Source organism: Nicotiana tomentosiformis, chromosome 5 (genome assembly GCF_000390325.3).
Source record: "Nicotiana tomentosiformis chromosome 5, ASM39032v3, whole genome shotgun sequence".
Taxonomy (NCBI): domain Eukaryota; kingdom Viridiplantae; phylum Streptophyta; class Magnoliopsida; order Solanales; family Solanaceae; genus Nicotiana; species Nicotiana tomentosiformis.
In genome coordinates this window covers 27,901,144-27,910,344 of record NC_090816.1, presented here as the reverse complement: position 1 = coordinate 27,910,344, position 9,201 = coordinate 27,901,144, and positions in this window count along the sequence as shown.

Genomic DNA, 9,201 nt, shown 5'->3' with positions numbered 1-9,201 from the left:
CATCAAATATCGAAGCTTTATTATCCCAAATTATTTTCTATGATTTTTATTTATGATATTATGTTATTTTTGGATAGATTTGTGCCTTCCGGAGATTGCTTCACTCAAGAATGTCATTTTAGAGTATCGGTCAAGCTTCTTTGAGGCAAGTATCTTGCCTAACTTTGTGTAGGGGAACTACCTCTTAGGATTCGAGCCGTTTGTGCTATTTGTGTCATGTGAAAGCCGTATAAGCGAGGTGACGAGTACATACTCAAGCTTATATGTTTAAATTGACCAGTCTAGACTCTTAGGCGCCTCTTATGTATTTATTTGGAATTTGTTAACATATGTTATATCTTCTATTCGTTATGTCTTCCATTATGTGCATTATTTAGGATTGTTGTTGCATGTCACATTCTTTACTTGTCGAGTTTTCTCTTATATGCTTTATTTGGAGTTATTACCACTTTTACCATTACATGATCTCTTTTATTGTTGAGTTGCTTTTCGTTGAGATTATTGTTACATGATATCCCTTGTTGCCAGTTTATTCTACCGCCTTTAGACATAATGATTGCTCATGTCATCCCTTTCAGTGTTAGCTTAATTCATACACTAGAATCCGAAGTTTTCCATTTCATGGAGATACTTTTACTATTGAGATTATCCTTAAACAATTAATTGGAATTGAAGTTATCGAGAGTCATTAACGTATTTTACTTGAAGTGGTGTTTAAAGAGGGTGTTGTTCCTTGTTGAGCTACTTTTCCATTCATTTTGTTGTTATTGAGTTTCTATATGCGTTGTGTTGAACCGTGGGCTATTTGTTGTGAAAATATTGATATTGTTAAATCTTTGAAAAGGTTATGGCCTATAGGCACTTGTGATATGAGTTGATATGTTGTGTTGTTGTGATGATAGCACATGTGATTTGTTGTGTGGTTTGGTTGTTGTTATGCGGAGTATAAGGGTGGCATTTCACCGTTGTTGTATGGGGAGTGTAAGGGTGGCATTTCACCATTGTTGTTGTATGGAGAGTGATACGGGTGGCTATTGTGTTATCATCCGAGTGGAGCGATAAGGGTGTCAATTATACGGAGTGATACGGGTGGCTATAGGAGAGATAATGGTGACTAATGATAATATCTGGATGGAGTGATATGGGTGGCTATCAAAGAGATAAGGGTGGGTATCAGAGAGATAATGGTGGCTACTATACAGAGTGATATGGGTGGCTATAAGAGAGATAAGGGTGGCAAATGATAATGTCAGGGCAGAGTGATACGGGTGGCTATCAGAGAGATAAGGGTGGGAATGTCAGGGATTATGTATGATGGTTTTAAGACATTTTGTTGGTGATTTTCATGTGATAGTGTTCTTTTCCTTGTGTTTGTCATACACCTTGTGTAACTTGCTTTGTTGTTTTCTTGAGCTATTCGATATCTTTAATATTACTTGTTGACTTGGGCTGCAATAGTACACTCGCACAAGCATACACCGTAGCATGCCACTTATACTAGCTCAGGAGTATGAAATTTGACATTTATTGATCATGCCCATGCGTTCTTGTATTATCCATTTTTATGTTGCTATTGAGCGTGTGATCATGCTGAGCGGATTGTGATTGTGAGCCTGTGACTATGCCAGGTGGATTGTGATTGTGAGCTTGTGACTATGCCGGACGGATTGTGATTTTGGCACATGAGTTGTCCGTACGATTGTGATTAGAGATGTGTGCATGAGGTGCCATGAGTGTGTGATGGTTGGATGAGACCCGTGACTTATGACTATGATATGAAATATCACAAAGTGATTTTGTTGTGAAACTTGTGGAGAACAACTTGATTAATTGGTTGTCCTTTGTGTTCCTTATTTAGTTTGAACGATACTTTACGGTGTTCTTATTGCTTTACTATTTATATTACTTGTTGATTCTTGATGCCATTTACTGATTCCTACTTTCCATTATTAGCTTTATACTTCTATACTGCACATGCTATTTTGTCTAGTGAGTGTCCTACTCCACTGAGGTTAGTCTTGATCTTTACTGGGTACTGATCGTGGTGTACTCATACTACACTTCTGCATATTTTTGTACAGAGCCATGTATTGGAGATTTCAGACCCGACAGAGTTAGCTTGTTGATCGCGAGGATTCAAGGTAGAGCTGCTTGGTCGTCGCAGTCCCTTGGAGTCTCTTCCTTACATTGTACTGTCAGTTTGCCATTTGAGCAGTATTGTATTTCGATCCTTGATATTATTTCGTATATTCAACTAGAGTTCGTGACTCTGTACTACCAGTCTTGGAAATTTATTATGATTATATCTGCGTAGTCTTATTCTGATTTTGTCTCGGCACTTATATTAAACTATGCTTCAAGTTATCATTGTTAAAAACTTGCTTAATCGTTGTTAGTAATCGGCTTACCTAGTCTTTGAGACTAGGTGCCATAACGAATCTTACGGAGGAAAATTGGGGTCGTGACAATATTATATGTTGACGTGCTTAATTAAGGAGGGCTTAAATGTGTATGATTTCATGGCAAGACATTGAATTGGTCATGACAAGAAGGTATTTAGAAGTGAAGTGTAGTGTATTAAAGTACTTAGGAGGGTTAGTCACCACTTTCTCAAATATATCCTACTTGTATCTTAGCCTATATTACAATATATAAAGTCTTACTTGATCCTAGACTTTGCGAGCTTAAATTAGTAGATACTTACACTACGGGCAAGCCTATGGTATGAACTTGGGTGGCATAAGAGTTTCTCTGTGAGAGTGAGAAATTTCTTCCAATTTGAGAGTCCTTAAAATATACTTGAACTTATATTGTGTGTGTGGACTACTTTCTCTGTGGTTTATTGGTGAGGGCACATGATTTTCAAAGGATTGGTAGAGCCTTAATTTTTGAGTTGGCACACGGAGCGAGTCATAGTATGCAATGCATTTGAGTTGAGGATGTTAGAAAGAGCCACATGAATATTTTAAATAATCTTGGCATGAGTTTAAAACTTGAGAAAAGGTATGAAGAGTGCATATGTTGGGTTCTAAGAGTTGATATATACCATTGTCATTGGTGTGATGCTTGGGTATGTTTTGAAAGGTGTTCGTTGCTTATGTGCTTAATTTGACATTTTTCGAGGACGAGCAAAAGTTTAAGTGTGGGGTAGTGATAAAAGGGTAAAAAATGCATATTTTGAGTGTGTTTGTGTGGTAGTTCTCATGTGAGTTGCGGGATTTCACACCGCTTTTGAAGTGAAAATATGCTCATTATGTGTTACTTATGTGTAGGAACAAACTTATGCGAAGAATGATCAAATAGGAGAAAAATTGGTATAAAAATAAGAACTGAAGCGAAAAGTTTAGGACAACGAAGCGAGGTTCCCTTCGCCAGATCTGAACCAGAGCAAAAGAAACCAGAAAAGTTCCATACAGCGAAGCGAGGTTCACTTCACAAGACCGGGATCAGAGCAGAAAAAACAGCTTTTTCAATCCGAATTAGGAGAAGCCAAATTCGCCCCAACTCAACCCTAAACCATATAAATATGAGAGTTAGCCACTTTTTGAAGGGAGAGAAGACTTTGGAGAGGCAAGAACACGCTTGGAGCAAGGAGAATGATTCAACTTCACATTTTTTCCTCGTTCTTCCTATTTTCCGTTGCTATGAATTATAGTCTTGTATTTGTGCTAATAATTATGAGTAGCTAAATTCTCATCTAGGGTTTGATGGAACCTATTGTAGGATGATTTATCCATTGCGTTTATTATAAATTTGTCAGTTGTTTTTCTCTACTTGTTCAACTATATTATTATTATTGTTAATTTAAGAGCTCTCAATTAACTGTGCATATCTAGTGTGTACTTCTCGAGAGAGAGTATGCATTTAGGAAATTGTTGAGAAACACCACTCCTAACATATTTGAGAGATCAATACAGAGGGTTTAAAGGCGAGATTAGAGATAACGAAACCTTGGTGCGATCGTAGTGAGCGGTGAATTAGTGTAAGCTAGCGTAGTTCGAGAGAATATGTATAGTGAATTGTGGTAATTTCTCGAGAGAGAGCTACGACACCCAAAATACTCACGATCGGTAGAGAATACTTGGGCGAATTTATAGAAAATATAGTGGAGGACATTCCAACAATAGGGGAACCAAAACCATAGATTTTTCCAATCTTGCCTAAAATATTTGTGTTATTAATTATAAATTACTGCATTTTAATTACCTTTCCCTTAGCTAATAAACACTCAAACCATTATTTAATATTTCTGAAGGTTGATTACTTGAATTCTTGCGAAACTAGTGGTTGTGATTAGTAGATTAATTTCACGTGGGATTTGATTCCGGACTTGTAAATTAAATTATATTTGCAACGACCGTTAGACCTCTTAGGAGGCATAATTGGGCGTGATCAAAAATCTTAACTGAAGAATGAAGATGAGAAATTCAAACAAGTTTAAAACTTACGCTAAGGAGTACGATCTGAAGATGAAGAATGGTTGCTGAGAGAATTGAGAGAGTGAATCCCTAAGGTGGCTTTGTATACTTAGAGGATAAAATTATAGTATTGATAAAGCTTATTGGGTTATCGGTTAAACCGTTAATAAAATTGAGCAAATCGAGACCCGAACCAATAATTCAATAGTAAAATAACATTAAACTGTCACCGCACCTTTTATCTAATAATCATATACTGATAACCCAATAGCATTTTTCCGTGGGAAAATGACATTGTATAGCCGCTCTCAAAATAATAGCTGAAAAAAATATTGTTTGCATATATATACATTTTGTATGTTATATACAAAAATTATAAAAAATTTATACACTTTTTTGGCTACCAAATGTAAATAGTTTTTGGCGCGGGCTAAAAGTAATAATACTCCTTTTTCAGTTCGGGCTATCGATTTTACCCAATATATGCCCAAACCTAGGAGTAAATAGTAGTCTGAACTTTACGGTGCAGCGCAGTAGAGAGATCGACCATGATATTCTCAAATTTAGCCCTAATTGTTTTTATTACTTAGTATATTCAGTGGCAGAAGCAGGATTTTCATCACAGGAATTCAAAGAAACAAAAAAAATTACATGAAGAAACTGAGGGAATTCAATATCTAATATGTATACATAAAAAATTTAACTTTATATACACAATGTAATTTTCGAGCGAAGGAAGTCCTTACGGCCACCTAGCTCTGCCCCCGAGTACGTAGTAAGAACATAGGGGCTGATGATGATTTAAACCGTTGAGCAAAGGTCAAGATAGTTTTTGCTTTTGAGTTAATTCAAGGTGTTGCAATATTTTGATTATTGAAATCAGTAATATTAAGAGAGGAGAAAAACAACTCTAGTTACAAGTACCGAAAAGAAAAATTGTTACTACTAAAGTTTAGCGACAGTGTGGAATGTAATTTTGAATATGTGAGGAAGGTAAAGAAAAAATATATGGTGAGGAACGTAGGAATAAAAAGGAAAGGAAGAGAAAAATAAGTTGATATTTAAAAAAAAAAAATGTCGATGTCGATTCATATGCTAATTAAACATGTAGTGCACTCAATGTTCAAGAATTTTCTTTAACTTATTGTCATAAAATAATTCAATAAGATTCATGGAGATTTACTAAAGACAAATAGATTCGCAGAATGTCAACGATGCATACTGCTACATGCTATAGGACATAACGTTATATTATTTAAGTGGTTGCAACTTGCATGCATAATAGAGTTCAAGTAAAACTAAATATGATAAGTAATAAAAAATGTACTTTTTTTTAATTTTCATTCGGTGTCTAGTATTCATTTTAGAGCTTGATTAATCGGAACTCACATAAAAAAATTCTTATCAAAGATGACTCCAACACAAAACTTTAGGTTAAGAATTGAGGGTACTTTGTTATCCACCACAACCTCTGCCGGTGAAGATACAAAAATGTATATAATCATATTGTCCAAGCTACTTCCTATTTTTTCTGACCTCTAGTATGAGAATAAGTCGAAATTTTATACCAGAGTAACAACAACAATAACCCAATATAATCTCACTAGTAGGGTCTCGGGAGGGTAGTGTGTACGCAGACTTTACCCCTACCCTAAAATAGAGAGGCTGTTTCCGATAGATCATCGGCTCCCTCCCTCTAAGAACTCTCCACCTTACTCTTGGGGTGACTCGAACTCACAACATCTTGATTGGAAGTGGAGGGTGATCACCACTAGAGCAACTCACTCTTATCTATTTTATAGAAGAATAAGCATACTCCCAACAGGGGATGGATATAAAAAAATTCAATATATTCCACTATGTTTTCTTCCTGTTCATATTTCACATTCACTAAATTAATGCATACAACAGCAAGTCAGCATCCTTTTCATTTGAGTAAATTTAATTAAATTGCAAATAGTACTTATAGGTTATTAACAGACAAAAATGGGTTTAATGGGAACAAGAAGACTATCTTCTTTTTGAAAGTCTGCCTATTTCCAAAAAATCTTGTTTTGGGAGTGAGCACAAATTGTAAATTTGTGGAATTCAGCATTTTTGTTAGATATTTATGTTGGTGGAAGATAATATAGAACTAATAAAATAATCAAACTAAATTAGCTGAGCACCACTATAAAAAAAAAAAAGTTGTAGAATTCATAATTTGATCTGCTAGTGGCCTCGAGTCAGTTAAAGTCAAATAGCTGCAGAAGTCTTTCATATGTTGACTTTTATTCTTGAAACTTATACTATGACATATAGTCTTTTGCCACTATTCCTATTCTATTTATGGTCCTTTGTTTTATTTGCTTTGTCCCTTGCTAACTAAAGCATTAGCACCTGTTTTCAAAATTTTCTCTTTTCTTTCACACAAATGAGTTAAAAAAGGCTAGTGAACTTTTTTTGTTTAACTAGTGAACTTAAAATTTAAAAAGCTAGGTATCAATGATCGTATTGTTATTAATTGGTTTTCTAGCTAGGTCTGAAAACAACCCCCATTAAAATATCTAACAGTGTCAACTAATAATACGTCAAAGTCAAACTACCTTGTGGTTACTAAACTTTATCTTATTTTATTTAATATTTTAAGAAATTATATTCTTTTCTACTTTTATATATTATTAGCACTTAGGTTTTTTTCACTATGTATCTCGAGCACTTAAATATATTAGCCAGAAAATCATTGGGAAATTAGTGTTTTCAAGTAAATTATAATTTTTAATTAACTAATCACATTATCTAGAAGACTGCATTGTTGGTCAGCTCCTATTGGTTGCCATTATGTTATTCTGGACTTTGATTTTCCAAATTTTTAAAACTCTCTTTCTCAGCGAGGAGGGGTGAGAAGTTGGTAATTGTGGGTCTAAGGATAGGTAGAGGAATTAAGGCCAATGAATTATTGGGGAGAAGTGATTCGACACGACATAGCATATCTTCAGCTTACCGAGAATATGACCCTAAATAGAAGGATCTGGAAGTCGACTATTAGCGTAGAAGGTTATGTTAGATCTACGTTTATTTTAATGATAAAAAATAATACATCCTTTATGTGCAGAAACACTCCTTGAGAAATGAAAAGGAAGCATCAAAGATTTGAGACGAAAAAAGGAAGGAGTAGCGGAAATTCAAAGGCAAAATCAATCAAGTAATTGGCAGAAAATTAAGGGAGGACATTATAGGAAGGACCTTATTCAAAGGAAATAAAGGTCACAAAACTACGCACTGAAGATTCCTTTATCAAAGGACGACAATCAAAAGCCGGAATCAAGGAATCTGATTTGATACCTCAAATAACGGGAATATTTGGTCAGCAAAAGACAAAACCAATCAAGACCACAAGTCAAGGCAAATCAACATAAGCAATATCTTATTCTTGGAAAGAATCAATCTACCATTCCGTAAAGGTTCACAAGACAAGAAGACCTCACGGAGTATAAATATACATTTGTATCGGCCTGGAAGAAATATACTTTCATCGAACCACTATCAATCTTTTTGTTCTACTACAAACAAGCATTGTAATCTATTCTAGATCTACTGTGTAACTAGGGCGAGAAGAAAGAGAGAAAAATCACTAGTGAGGCATTGTATCGAGAGGCAAAAAAAAAAGAGTAATATAGTAACTAAACGGTTGGTGTATAACAACACCAACCCTCATATATCAAGAAGCTTCAAATACTTAAAAGAGAATAGCCTTGCAACCAAAGGAGACTGGACGTAGGATTCACATTGAATCTGAACCAGTATTAAAATCAGGTGTCTTTAATTCTTGTATTTTTACTTCTGCTTTCATTTAGATTCTGCCTTTATTTTCAATCGACTAATTGGTAAACTAGTTAACTACTTAGGATACAAAAAAAAAAAGGATAATCGACAATTCACACCCCCCTCCCCCCCGTACTTTCAATTGGTATCAGAACATATTTATCTTTTGCTTAACAGCTAGTGAGAAAAGATAATGTCAAACCAAGTAACTATTCTAGATCTACTGTGTAACTAGGGCGAGAAGAAAGAGAGGAAAATCACTAGTGAGGCATTGTATCGAGAGGCAAAAAAAAAAGAGTAATATAGTGACAAAACGGTTGGTGTATAACAACACCAACCCTCATATATCAAGAAGCTTCAAATACTTGAAAGAGAATAGCCTTGCAACCCAAGGAGACTGGACGTAGGATTTACATTGAATCTGAACCAGTACTAAAATCAGGTGTCTTTAATTCTTGTATTTTTACTTCTGCTTTCATTTAGATTCTGCCTTTATTTTCAATCGACTAATTAGTAAACTAGTTAACTACTTAGGATACAAAAAAAAAGGATAATCGACAATTCTCCCCCCCCCTCCCCCGTACTTTCAATTGGTATCAGAACATGTCTCACATATTTATCTTTTACTTAACAGCTAGTAAGAAAAGATAATGTCAAACCAAGTAACTATTCTAGATCTACTGTGTAACTAGGGCGAGAAGAAAGAGAGGAAAATCACTAGTGAGGCATTGTATCGAGAGGCAAAAAAAAAGAGTAATATAGTGACAAAACGGTTGGTGTATAACAACACCAACCCTCATATATCAAGAAGCTTCAAATACTTGAAAGAGAATAGCCTTGCAACCCAAGGAGACTAGACATAGGATTCACATTGAATCTGAACCAGTATTAAAATCAGGTGTCTTTAATTCTTGTATTTTTACTTCTTCTTTTATTTAGATTCTGCCTTTATTTTCAATCGACTAATTGGTATACTAGT